Source organism: Carassius carassius, chromosome 1 (genome assembly GCF_963082965.1).
Source record: "Carassius carassius chromosome 1, fCarCar2.1, whole genome shotgun sequence".
Lineage (NCBI taxonomy): Eukaryota > Metazoa > Chordata > Actinopteri > Cypriniformes > Cyprinidae > Carassius > Carassius carassius.
Window position 1 is genome coordinate 48,571,512 of NC_081755.1, and position 15,291 is coordinate 48,586,802.

A 15,291-nucleotide genomic window follows, 5' to 3' on the forward strand; every position below is an offset into this window, starting at 1 on the left:
GGCACAGAATGTTTTATGACTTCCTGTTGCCTTACTGGGGAATTCGGCTCGTGTTTCAGCCACAGCCCTGATCGACTCTTTAATTTGTCTGTGTGACGAGTTGGGTGGGCCGAGGGATGTGGGAACACGAGCGAGGCCGGTGGAGTGATTGGGAAATCAGCGACACCTGCGACCCACCGCCGGTCTCGAGTCCCACAGAGGAGATGGAAGGATATAAAACTGGAGCGACGACAGTGAAGGACGAGAGAGGACCAGGCCTGGGCTTTAGTTTATGTTTTGCTTTTTTTATTTGAGCGCATCAGTCGTGCGTGAGGGGCTGGTGCACTGTTTTGTGTTTATTTTGGAATTATTAAAATGTCATTTTGATTGTCCGCCGGCTCCTGCCTCCTTCTTCTCGACGATTATGGAGATTTCCCAATCACTCCACCGGCCTCGCTCGTGTTCCCACATCCCTCAGCCCCGCCCGACTCGTCACACTGACGTTTCCGGGCGACAAAACAGCGAGATTCAGGAAGCAACTGACTTCAAAGGTCTTTTTTGACCCCTCCCCTCACTGCAGCCGCCTACTCTCACCTACATTTCAGGCGAGGCAAGGCGCATCTTAAACAAGCCTATTGTTTATTAACGATACATTTTGGTTTTGAGTTTGAGTTTATAAACTTCTATTTCATGCATTATTCGTATGGATCTGTTAACTTCTATAAAGCTTCTGTAAAGCTTCTAAATCGGACCTCAGAAGACTACAGAGGGTAGTCCGGACTGCTGAGCGAATTATCGGTACAACCCTCCCATCTATTCAAGAACTGTACTTATCCAGAGTGAGCAAAAGGGCTGTTAAAATCACTCTGGACCCCTCACATCCAGCACACTCCCTCTTTGAACTGTTGCCATCTGGTCGACGCTACAGAGCACTGAGCACCAGAACGACCAGACACAGGAACAGTTTCTTCCCTCAGGCAATCCATCTTATGAACAGCTGATAATAACTGTGGGACACACTACACTATTTATATTTATATACACTACACTTTTTATCCAACACTCATACTTAGCGTACACGTAAATCTTTTGCACATAATATACATGTACATACATGGAACACACTATACTACTTATATTTATATTTATATACACATACACTTATTTATCCAAACACACATACTTAGCGTACAGTTACAATTTTTCCACATAATATACATGTACATACATAAATGCTCTTTTTAATATACCTGCCATACATTGTCAATTTGTATATTGTCAATCCTTACCCACCTATTTGTATTTTTTTGTATTTTTTATTCCTTATTGTGTTTTTTGTTCTGTCGCTGTTATGTTGCACTGCAGAGCTCTGTCACGAAAACAAATTCCTCGTATGTGTGAACATACCTGGCAATAAAGCTCATTCTGATTCTGATTCTGACTGAATGCAAAGAGTTCTAGGAGAATGTTTGTGTAGTGATGATGAGCATATGCACGCTCACTAGAGTTAATAAATCTGGCATCAGACATTGAGGAAGTAAATAGACAACTGCTTAAAAGGAAATGACGAGAAGTTCCTTAAGACTCAAAATAAAACCAGAAGAAGCAGAGTAAAGACTGTCTTGCTAAGACAGTAAAGACACTTGCTGATCGAGTGAAGTGTGTATCAGTGAGTTTAAAACATTTAAGTTAGATACCATAGAAATGTGTACCTCTCATTCTCTCTTTCTAGAATGAGTTTACATGTTCAAACAGCAGACGCACCAGCACAGAGACGCAGCAGAGCACATGGAGTCTATCAGCACCAAGTAAAAATGACTCAAAATCATAATCTGCATTTTATTTGAAACATCCAACACTTTCTGATCTAACTTTGTTAACCTATTTTATGGCCTCTGTTTTATCTCAACATATCTTGTTTATACCCTCTTTAATTATAAGATGTGTGTATACTTATGTGTGTTTAGCTAATTTTCAAAAAGCTTTTTTGCTAGTTGACTTCAATTATCATGTGAAGAAAAAGCCAGACCAAAAGCAGTGCTTAGGAGTAAAAGATTAGTTGCATTTTCTTCATAATCTCTAAGGCAAGTTTCCAGAAGGCATTGTTATCTTGGTATCATGTATTTATTTTTGATGATTTAACAAATAGTGCAAATATGTCTGTTTTCCAGGAGTTTACCATTTTGTTACAATAAAAAATATTGCCAAAATACATTATAGCTAGAGATCATGTCATTAATGCTACTTAAGAAAATACTTTGTATGTTCTCTCTCTCTCCCTCTCTATTTCAATTCAGTTAAGCTTTATTAGCATGACTGTAACACAATGTTGCCAGAGCATTAACATATATATAACAACATAAATAAAATCCATCTAAATAAATGAAAAGATAAAGTAAATCAGTGTTGAGTTAATCATGTTTAACATCTAATGTTGTGACTGGTTAATACATTTTTTGCAGTTGTGTTGCCATCTAAAAGTAAAAAGTTCCATGTTTGTCTAAGTCTTCCTCTCTCTATTACTAAATCATGGTTACTTAATCTGTATTTGGAGAGGATTTGTCTTTCTTTAAATGGTTTAATCAATAAATAATTAGCAAATTTAGTGGTTCTGTTTAGGGTAGAGTAGCATTGGAGTTTATTTTGAAGGTCAAAGTGTATTTTTAGAGATTCATCATGAGTGTCTTTTAGATTTTTGTCATTTTCTTTAATAATGGCTTGGGGTTGAAGCTGTAGTCAGTGAGGAGCTGCATTTTGTGGATTAGCTGAAGAGTAAGCCTGTTTAGAGGATCAGATTCTGGTGAAGTTTCATTGGCGAGGAGGGCTTTATACCGGATTGAATCAGGATAAGATTGATGGAGGTGATGCCAGAACTGAACACATCTCTTCTGGACCTCAATCTATGGACCCTAAAATGTTTCTGATAATTTCTAGTTAAAGTTTTTCTACTGAAGTTTTATCACAATTTTTCAAATGTATTACTGGTCCCCAAATTTCTCTCCTGTTAAGTAGATTTGGTTTAATGATTGAGTGATATATTTTAATGCATGTTTTAATTTTTATTGGCCAAACCGTGATTTGAGGACATATATTGCCCTCCATGCCTTCTCAACCGGACAGAAGCCCCCTGATGCTGAAATCTCGATGCCAAGGTAAGTGTAGCTGGTGCTGTGTTACCAACGTAGTTCAACGATCCGGTTGTTTCCTGAAACCATAGTTCAAACAAACATTCGCAAACTGCATCGCAAACTTGTGTCGATGGAATGACTGTTCTTCACCTGTGGTTAGAGGCATAGTTCCTTTTCAGGAACTCGAGCTGCGTCGAGCACTTTGGGGAACGTCCCTGACGAGACCGACTCTGAATATCGTCTGCAATCTGTCCAACGGAAGGGCGTGACGTCACGGGTGGGGTGACGTAGCGACCAGGAAGCTATAAAAGGACGTGTCGTGCAGCTGGCTTCAGCTTCGCGTCTGTCAGCAAGCGCTCTGTGTGTGCATGTCAAAAGTCTGTCCCGTTGGTCTTATTTATTGTTGTCTGTCTTTAGAAAAATAAAACAGCTCAATATGCCTAAAGTTTAGGCTAAGACCAAGCATGTTAAGGGCGATTCCAAGCCACGTTACAGATTGTGTGTTCCTCCCTGCCCTCGCTACATCACGGGTGGGGATACACACGATTTGTGCGTGGCTTGCCTGGGATCGAAGCACGCTGAGTCGGCTCTCGAGGGGCTCTCAATGCGGATGCTTCGATCCCGGAAGGCTCTCTTCGAGGAGGGAGCCTTCACCAGCGTTCCCCGCGGTGCTGGCCCCGCTTCTGCCGAGGCAGAACGGCTGCTGCACTTGTGGGGTTCGCAGGTGGATCTGTCAAAGGGAATGGAGACGGGCCAGTCTTTATCTCCTTCTTCATCTGCCAGATCCGGTGCCCAAACCCTGGGTTAGGAAGCACGCTCATCGGTTTCTTCCCCCCAGGGTGAGGGATCAGCTCTTCACCTCTCTTCCCCCAAGGAGGTCGATGTGGAGACTGTTGCTGGGGATTCGCCACCCCTGTCGCCCCAATATGAGGAGCTTTTGGAGGTGGTTACGCGCGCAGTCGATAAATTAAAAATCGAATGGCCTGCTGAGAAAAATTCTGAGTCGCAGAGAAGCAAGTTAGATGAATGCTTTCTGCGGCCGAGGCAACCATCTCCACGTCGGAGCCTACCATTTTTTCCCGATGTCCACGACGAAATATCGAGATCGTGGAATCATCCATATTCGACCCGCCTCTTTGGCCCGATTCACTATACTATGGCAACGTGATGGGGCTGGGAGAGCGGGGTTATAGAGCGGTGCCACGGGTCGAACAGATGCTCGCGGGCTATCTGTCGCCCGGGTCGGCATCGTCTCTAAAGGCTCCGATGTTGCCCACCAAGCCTCTTAGATTGACATCTTCGCTGGTGGGCAATTCCGCCTGCGAGCGTAGCGGAGCTGGGATGCCTTCTTACACCTTCGGGGGCCTCTTACACCAGAGGTCAGTCTCGAGAGACTGATTCCCTTAGTAGATTATTTAGCAGCATGGAAACTACTGCGAAATGTATCTCATTGGGTCCTGCGTACAATAGAAAAAGGCTACTGCATTCAGTTCGGTCATCTACCGCCGAAGTTCAACGGGGTTACACCGACAGTAGTCGGCCCCCGGCAGGCTCTGGTTATGGAACAAGAAGTGAATACCCTATTAAGGAAGGAGGCCATCGAGGTGGTCCCTCCTCTAGACAGGGAATCCGGGGATTACAGCTGGTATTTCATAGTTCCAAAGAAGGATGGGGGGTTGCATCCGATCTTAGACTTACGTCACCTGAACCGCTCAGTTATGCCACTGAAGTTCAAAATGCTCACTGTTAAGCAGGTTGTAGCTCAAATCAGATCCGAGGACTGGTTTGTCACAATAGATCTCAAAGACGCATACTTCCACATATCCATCCTTCCACAAGACAGGAAGTTTCTGAGGTTCGCTTTCGGGGGCAAAGCTTATCAATATCGAGTACTTCCCTTCGGCCTTGCACTCTCACCCTGCACGTTCACGAAATGTGTAGATGCGGCTCTGGTATCCCTCCATATGCAGGGCATCCGCATTCTAAATTATATCGACGATTGGTTGATTCTAGCTCAATCAGACAGATGGCAGTTCGACATCGAGATGTCGTTCTCGCACATATGGGGGAGCTGGGTTTGAGACTAAACGCCAAGAAGAGTGTACTTTCTCCAGTTCAGAGACTTTCTCCAGTTTCACTATCTAGGCATAGTGTGGAATTTGACCATGATGCAGGCACGTCTGTCTCCTGCTCGGATCGAGTCGATCCTCACATCAGTCGAGAGAGTCAAAGAAGGAAGAAAAAACCTTGGTTCTTGAATCAGGGCCCGGAGCTGGGAGCTCTTTGTCGCCGTGTAACGCTAGCGACAGATGCGTCCCTCACCGGTTGGGGTGCGGTCATGAGTGGCCACCCTGCCCACGGTCTGTGGAGTGGCCGCCATCTGACATGGCACATCAATTGCCTAGAGATTCTAGCAGTCTATCAAGCATTGAAACATTTCCTCCCAGACCTGAGAGGTCACCATGTGTTGGTGCGCACCGACAACACATCAGCGGTCTCTTATATCAATCAACAGGGGGGTCTGCGTTCATGCCCGTTGTACAAGCTGGCACACCAGAACCTTCTGTGGTCCTAGGGCAAACTCCTCTCGCTAAGAGCAGTGTATATTCCTGGGAGATTGCATGTGGGAGCAGACATACTGTCGAGGCAGGGGCCGAGGCCCAGGGAATGGAAACTTCACCCCGAGGTGGTGAAGCAGATATGGAGAGTGTTTGGCACAGCCCAGGTGGACCTCTTTGCGACTCAGGAGACATCGCAATGTCCCCTCTGGTTCTCTCTAGTTCATCCAGCTCCTCTGGGACTGGACGCTATGGTAAAGACCTGGCCGAGGCTTCGTCTGTAAGCATTTCCCCCTATCGCTCTGCTCCCAGGAGTTCTGGCGAGAGTACGCCGGGTCGGGGTCCGTCTGTTATTAGTAGCCCCGTTTTGACCGGGCCGAGTATGGTTCGCAGATTTAGTCTCGCTCCTCGACGGCTCTCCGTGGGAGATACCGATCAGGACAGACCTACTCTCACAGGCGCAGGGCACGATAATTCACCCTCGCCCGGAGCTGTGGAAACTGTGGGTGTGGCCCCTGAGGGGGCACAGCTCATAGAATCCGGTCTCTCAACTGAGGTTGTTGAGACCCTCCTCCAGTCCAGAGCTCCCTCTACGAGGAAACTGTACGCCCTGAGGTGGAAACTCTTCACCTCATGGTGCAGAGACCGCCAGCTTGACCCTGTTAACTGCCCAGTTGGTACAGTTCTGGAGTTTCTACAAGCTAGGCTCTCTGCAGGGTTAACCCACTCCTCCTTAAAGGTGTACGTGGCGGCCATAGCTGCTTACCATGTCCCTTTCTATGATCAGTCAGTGGGTAGACACCCCCTAGTTACACGTTTCCTCCATGGTGCGCTGAGGCTGAGACCTCCAGTATGATCCCGTGTTCCCCCCTGGGATTTGGTTGTGGTTTTAGAGGCTCTTTGTAAAGCTCCATTCGAGCCAATACAAGACATCTCAGATAGACATCTGATGCTTAAAACTGCCCTGTTACTGGCAATCACCTCGCTAAAGAGAGTTGGAGATCTTCAGGCCCTTTCGGTGGCCCCTACTTACCTAGACTTTGCCCCTGGTATGGCCAAAGCATTCTTATACCCTCGAGCGGGTTATGTTCCGAAGGTTCCCTCTGTTACACCACAACCTATCGTACTGCAGGCCTTCTGCCCTCCTCCCTTTCGGGAGCCAGACCAGGAAAAGCTAAATAGTGTGTGTCCAGTGCGAGCACTGGACGCATATGTCCACAGAGCTGCCCTGTGGAGAAAATCTGACCAATTGCTTGTTTGCCACGGTCCTCCTAAAAAGGGGTCTCCTGCCTCCAAGCAGACCCTAAGTCATTGGATAGTCTCCTATGAGTCCTCTGTCTTTTGTTATTTTTTTTCTCCCCCAAACAATCTTTATTTTACCGGCACATTTAGCTTCACCTCTAATTATCATAAAGTTTGTAGACAGAAGTTCTAGAAGCATTTTGAATGTACCTGCCAAGAAAACTAAATGATATTGCTTTAACATAATCCACTCTGCTTGCTGAAGCTTCTGTTTTCAGAGTTTATTACATGACATATATATTATTACTCTACCAGTCCAGTAGTTTTTCAACAGTAAGATGTTTTATAAAGACGTCTGCTCACCAAGCCTGCATTCATTTGATCCAATGTAGTCTACAGCAAAAACAGTAATGTTGTGAGATAGTTTTTCTATTTAAAACAACGGCTTTCTTGAATATATTGTAAAATGTAATGTATTTCTGTGATTTCAAAGCTGAATTTTCAGCATCATTACTCCAGTCACACGATCCTTCAGAAATCATTCTAATATTCTGATTAGAATGTTCTAATATGATTTATTATTATTATTATTATTATTATTATTATTATTATGTTGAAAATAGCAGAGTAGATATTTTTCAGGTTTTTTTTGCTGAATAGGAAGTTTAGAAGTTTGGCTTTTTTATTTTTTTTTTAATAGAAATGCGACCACTTTATCTTTATCACTTTATATTTTACTCGCTTTATCATCACTTTGAATTTATTTAAAGGCAAGCATACTTGCTAAATATATATATATATATATATAGATAGTAATTTCTATTTCTTCCCAAAACGCACACACATAAAAGTTTACATAATATATGTTTGTGTCCTGTCCTTTATATAGTAAATACACAAACGCATTTATATATTTCAGAAAAAATAGGCTATGTCTATATATTAAATATATGAAACCTAAACTGAACCATTAACTACAAATAGTACAAGCAGGGTGTCGCTGCAAATAAGTGTGTAAAATTGTTTAAAGAATGCTGTTTTCACTGCTGCAAACTCCCATTTATACAAATAATTATTAGAGAAATATAATTTCCCAGCAGCCAGTGTGCCATTCCCAAGTGTAGGCCCCTGGGCTTCAGCCCCTTAATGTGCCCCTGCCAATAGGTCTAAATACCTAGATTTACCATGCAAAATATACTCGCCTTTTAATCTGTCATGGAGTAGTGACTGAGGCAAATTTGCTGTGCTCCAGTTTTAGAGCATTACAGTGTACACGTCACAAAGTAGCACTGAAAGTCACACATGCGCAATCATACTTTTTTTGCCGTTGCCGTTCCATCTAGAGAGCTGCATGGGACTGATTTTTTAGTCCTGCTCCCACAAGATTCTGTCCCGTGCCCGCCTGCTCCCGCAGAAATATATCGTATCTGGTCCTGCTCCTGTCTGCAACCTTCATGTTTTGTCCCACTCTGTCCCACAAAAGCCTGCATAAAAAAAGTACGCTCGTAAAGTAAATCGAAGAAATTTACATGTAATGGTTCTGTAACATCTCCTGAGCTTTCATTAGTTGACAATGAGAGCCAATTGCCAACTGCTAATGACACCAGGCCCATTGGTAATGTTGTTTAACATCATATGACTTCAGACTCTGGTCAGGCCATGACACAAAATGTGGCACTTGTCATCGAAGACACAGTAGTCCATGTATTTATTGATACTGGTGCTGATGTTTCTCTTATCAGTGAAGATTTCAGAATATCTACTCCTACCTTGTGTCAAAGACCCTTGGTGAAACAGTTTATACCTCTAACATCCATTTCTGGAGAAACTTTAGATTCAGTGGGTACATTGTCAGCAAATGTCACATTGGCAAAGCGTACAGTGTCACATTCATTTCAAGTGATCAGAAATTCACTTTTACTTGGTTGGGACTTTTTTGTCTATACACAAAATTGTGATTAACATGCAGAACATGTCTCTTTGTGAGGTAAGGACTTCATATCCTTTATGGGTGTAGTAGATAAGCATTCCCTTAAACTTGTCAATGTGACAGTGTGTACCACTACAATTGGTCCTGCTCTGTCAGACAGGAAAAAAACGTCCTTTACCACAGGGGATGGCCTGTATCATTTCAAAGTGATGCCAATGGGCCTTAAAATAGTCCACTGTTACGAACCCCTGTTTTTCAAATGCTCGTTTCAAAAGGGTTCAGCAACATAAAAGGAGAAGCAAGGCAAAGAGCAGTTTAAAACATTTATTAAGACTAATAAATGACTGCACACACTCACGTCTCTCGTTTTTCTTCTCTCTCCCCATGTAAACACACATTTACTCTACACGAAAGTCAACACAGACATAGCAAACACTAATAAAATAAAACAAAATAGTAGCACCAAATACAAAGAACACAGCTTGTGTTGACCAGCTGCTAGGCATCATGACGCGCACAGGGTTCACCGTCGCGTACCTCACCCTCCTTCACACTCCACTTATATGCTCAGCACGAGCTATCAGAGCAACGGGCCACAGGTGCGCAAGGGCAGAGCCTACACTCAGAAAGAAACCCCAATTAGAAGATGAAACAAACACACAAAAATACACACAGGCAACAACCATAAGGCTGAGGCCGTAACACTTCTCCCCCTAAAGGAAGAATCCGATTTTTTTTATTTTCTTTCCTTCCTTAGAAGAGAAAAGAAAACTGATTCTGCATGAAATCACACAGGGAGCTTAAACTAATCCGCGAGACAACGCGTCTGCTACCACGTTGTCAGATCCTCTTTTATGATGGATCTCTAAATTATATGGTTGAACCATTAAAGCCCAACGCATCAATCGCTGATTATGGTTGTACATTTTGCTCAGAAAAACCAGCGGATTATGATCCGTGTAAACAACGACAGGAGAAGAACTAGACCCCACATAAACGTTAAAATGTTGTAATGCTAACAACATGGCTAAAGTTTATTTTTCGATCGTTGAATAATTCAACTGATGACGGTTAAACTTAGCTGAAAAGTACGATACTGGGTGGCCTATTTCGTCAGCACCCTCCTGCAGCAGGACAGCTCCCACTCCAACCGCACTAGCGTCTACTTCAAGCTGGAATGGACGAGTCACATCTGGAGCAGACAGTACAGGTGCACTGCAAAGGAGAGATTTTGCAGAGAGAAATGCCTGCTGGCACTCATTAGTCCAGTTAAAACAGACTTTAGGACTTCACATTTTCGTTAACGAGGCAACAACACTGAAGAAATGTTTACAAAAGCACCGGTAGTACCCAACCATCCCCAGGAATCTACGTAGTTCTCTCCTCGTAGTAGGTACTGGGTAGCTGAGGACAGCAGCCACTTTTCAGTCCACTGGCCGTACCTGACCGTTTCCCACCTGCTTCCCTAAGTAGGTGACAGAAGCCTTCACAAATTCACATTTTTTTAGGTTTAACGTTAAGGAAGCAGCTTCTAATCGGCGAAACACGTCATGTAAAGTCAACATGTGTTCAGCCCATGTAGACGAATAAATTACCACATCGTCTAAGTAGATATTGCAGTTAGGAACCTCGCCTAACACGATAGACATTAAACGTTGGAACGTTGCTGGTGCGTTTCGCAAACCGAATGCCATACGAGTGTACTGCAGAAAAGCATCAGGGTTTACGAGACGCGGAGATCTTAGAAGCGCGCTCGGTTAAAGGCACCTGCCAATAACCTTCCAAAAGGTCTAACTTAGTGATGTATTTCACACCCCCAAGACTGTCAATGCAATAGTCCATTCGCGGTAACGGAAAAGCATCAGCCACAGTGATGGAATTGACCTTTCTAAAGTCAGTACAAAAACGTAAAGACCCATCAGCCTTTGGTACTAAAACGCACTGCGAGCTCCATGGACTATTACTCGGGACAGCGAGTAAAAAGTAAAAAGTAACCTCACTTTTCATTGCTTTTCTCTTACTTATTGGGCAACGAACAATAAACATGTTGCTTGATTGGTAATGAACTACCGACCTGGATGTCATGCTGGATGATATTAGTACCGGGAGTAACGTCGTTGAACAAACTCGGGAAACTGTCTATCAGCTTCATTACGTCTTCTCGCTGTTCAGGCGAGAGATAAGATAGTTGATAGAAAAGCGAAGATAAAACTTCAGTGTTCTCAAAACATCCTCCTTTTAAAGCTTCCATAGATACATTCAACCCATCATCCTCAGTGTCGGTAGGCAAAGCATAAGTTAACAGTGAAACATGCTCAGTGGTTAACTCAGTACCCGGTTCACAGACCAAATTCTCAGCGTTCTCTCTTGGTTCAACACGACATAAATATGGTTTCATCATATTCACGTGACATAAACAGGTTTTTCGCCTCCATTCTGGAGTGTGTAAGATATTATCAGTTTCACTCAACTTACCTTTTATCACGTAAGGCCCGGAGAAACGCGCAGAGAGAGAGGATCCAGGAATGGGAAACAGCACTAGAACTTTCTCTCCTGGCAGAAAATTACGCACAACTGCTTTCCTATCGTAATTTCTCTTCATTTTCTTTTGTGACAGAGAAAGTGCTTCCTTCGCCACAGTACAAGCATTGTGCAAACGTTCATGAGTATGTATGATACGAAATCAAGGACGTTGGGCTTCGCAGATGAATCATGACAGAGAAATTCCTCCTTTCACATTTTCAAAGGACCACGGACATTATGTCCAAACACAAGCTCTGACGGACTAAACCCAAGAGAGTCCTGTCGCGCCTCACGCACCGCAAATAAAACCCATGGGACTCCATCATCCCACTCATTCCCAGTCTCTAGACAATACTTCCGCAGCGCAGATTTTAATGTTTGGTGCCACCTCTCCAAAGCTCCTTGCGACTCAGGGTGATAGGCACTTGAGACACCCCAAGAGCCTTTAATGATGTACGAAAAACGTGTGACACGAAATTTGAACCCTGATCCGTTTGGACAGTTTTTGGTAGCCCAAAAGTTGTAAAGAATTTCGTTAAAGCTTTAGTTACAGTTTTAGCCGTTATATTCCGTAACGGAATGGCCTCTGGGAAACGTGTAGCTATGCACATGATTGTAAACAAATATTGACAACCAGACTTAGCCTGAGGGAGTGGACCCACACAGTCAACTAGAACGCGCTCAAATGGTTCGCCGACTGCAGGAATAGGACAGAGAGGAGCAGGCGGTACCACCTGATTAGGTTTTCCACTGACCTGACAAATATGACATGTTTTACAGTACCTCACAAAATCAGATTTTAACCCTGGCCAGAAAAAATGCTGGAGCACCTGGTTATAGGTCTTAGTTATCCCTAGGTGTCCAGACCAAGGATGGTCATGGGCCAGACTTAAAACATATGGTCGATATTTTAAAAGTACCACAATTTGATGCACTGCATTCCAATCTTCCCGCTGCTCAGGATTTAATGATCTACTCCATTTACGCATGAGCACATTATCGTTCCAGTAAAACTGGTGGTTACGCAGCAACATTTTTTCATCTTCAGCACTCGCACGACATTTGTCTAATGATAGATCATTTCGCTGAGCTTCAATCAAAGTCTCACGCGAGACAGACAACTCAGCGGTAAGATCAAAGCAAACAGATGACCTTGAAGTCGTTTTAGACGAGTCTGGAGAGTCAGGAAGAACATCAGTTTTCAAAATATTTGAAAAGACAGAATCACCAAGAGTATCACTTTCCTGAATGTCACGATTCGCTTGTGCTCGCGTCACCACAGCACTTAACACATTTGGCTAATTTTTACCAAGTGCATCAGCCTGGGAATCATTACACGGGACATCAACCACTTGCACTACTGGCATTACCTAACTTCCAGCTATGTCATTTCCCATGATGAAGTCAACACCTTTCACAGGTAAAGAGGGACAAACTGCAACCTCAAAACACCCAGATGCTAAATCAGAAGAAACGTATACGCGATGAAGTGGAACATGCACAAAACCCATTTCAATACCCTGCACAATCATGCTTGTATTACACGCCGAGTCAGCACAAAAATCCAGAATATCTGATAATATAAAAGACTGAGACCCTCCGGTATCACGGAGAATTCTTACAGGTTTTCGGCTTTCGATCTGCTCATTTAACGACACAAATCCATCGAACACGAAAGGCTGAAAACAGCTATCAGGGGTCGCAGGAGAACCAGAGAATGATGGAGACAAAGTTTTCACCAAAACTGAACCTCGAGGCTGAAACGATGAGGACTCTTGTCGCTCTTGTTTCCGTTTTAAAGTACGACACAAGTGACAATACCCGCACTCTCTTTTGGACTTCGGACTGGTAGGAACCCATTTATTTTTTCATTTTCATTTGCTTTTAGTGAGGGACCCCCAGAATCAGACGAACGCTTAAAAAACACAGTTTTGGGCATTAATGCGTACTCGTCAGCTAACACAGCAGCCTGTTGTACCGTGCTGACTTTTTGTTCGTTTAAATACAACACAGTACGTTCTGGAACACAGTTTTTAAACTCTTCGATCAGCAACAATTCTCGCAATGAAGTATAATCAGTTACCTTGCACGCTTTGATCCACCGATCAAATAAAATGCCTTTTTCGCGAAAGAATTCGACATAAGTTTGAGACGTACCTTTTTTCGTGGTACGAAATTGCTGTCGATAGTGCTCAGGAACTCATTCATATGCTCGTAAAATTGAAGTTTTCACGGCATCATACTGCACGCTTTCTTCTAACGAGAGAGATCCACACACCTCTTGTGCCTTACCTGATAGTTTACATTGTAACATTAGTGCCCAAACCTCGGTTGGCCATTTTAATGCACCCGCAACTCTTTCAAATGCCTGAATATACGCTTCAACTTCCTTCTCACAGAAGGGTGGCATGATAGCGATATTTTTAGCCCCATCAAAATGTGTCAAAAACGGCGCTACTACAGACTCAGATACCAGCCGAGACAGAATTAATACTCGAATTTGATGAACCAGCCAGTGTCTCAGAATTACCCTTCAAACTAGATGTTTTAGAAGTAGATTTTTTAGGGACTTCTGGAACAGCCTGCAACTCCAACTCCCGCAGTCGCACTTTAGTATCTGCATCAGTTCGATACAATTCGATCTGACGCTTCAAATCATCTTGTCTCGCCTGAGCTCTATCTTGAGTCTCTAATTGGAACCGTGCTAAACGTATCTTTAAACGTGAATCTAAATGCAAACTTGGTAATGCCTCGGTGGAAAGTGAAAGAGGTTCGAAATTTAAGCATTGAAAAAGACATACCTACCTCCGTGCCAGCCACAGTCAATGGAGTCACTGGAATACCACTCGACACACGTAAGGGCGAACTTCCTGCAGCTGGTGCCGCCAACTCCGCTGCTGGAACAATCTCAGAAGGAAATACCCCCTTAGTAATCAAACTAGTCACTAAACAAGCTTTTAACTCTTCTTTACGTAGAAAAATCATTTTTTCGACATGTCTCTAATATTTCAACACTAGGTTGATCTATAAATTGCTTTAACTCAAACGTTGCCATCTTTAAAGAAAAAAAACGCAAAACAATCAGAATGATCCAACACTCTCTGGACCTACCTACCTAACCATTAATCTAACTATACCCTACCTAATCTTCAGAGGGTACCGATTAAGAGATCGCTCCCTCCCCCGGAATACCTCCAAAAACAACAAAATAAAATAATAAAGAAAAACAATAAACAGTAAACCGTCGTCAGGACTGGCGCTAAGCGCAGCCCCGCTGGTTTACTCTTTCTAACCAGAGAATATGGACCACCTGAATCAAATTAGATCAATCAAATTGCTACTACTCGAACACAAATTCTGTTGTTCAAATGCTCATTTCAAAAGGGTTCAGCAACATAAAAGGAGACGCAAGGCAAAGAGCAGTTTAAAACATTTATTAAGACTAATAAATGACTGCACACACTCACGTCTCTCGATTTTCTTCTCTCTCCCCATGTAAACACACATTTACTCTATACGAAAGTCAACACAGACATAACAAACACTAACAAAATGAAACAAAATAGTAGCACCAACTACAAAGAACACAGCTTGAGTTGACCAGCGGCTAGGCATCATGACGCGCACGGAGTTCACCGTCACGTAACTCACTTCACACTCCACTTATATGCTCAGCACGAGCTATCAGAGCAACGGGCCACAGGTGCGCAAGGGCGGAGCCTACACTCAGAAAGAAACCCCAATTAGAAGATGAAACAAACACACAAAAATACACACAGGCAACACCCATAAGTCTGAGGCCGTAACATCCCCCAGTGTTTCAAAGGCTAATGGAGTTAGTTCTCAGAGGGCTGCATTGGACAAAGTGTGTCATTTATTTTGATGAAATCATTTGTATGGGTAAATATTTTGAGGATCACATGAAAAACCT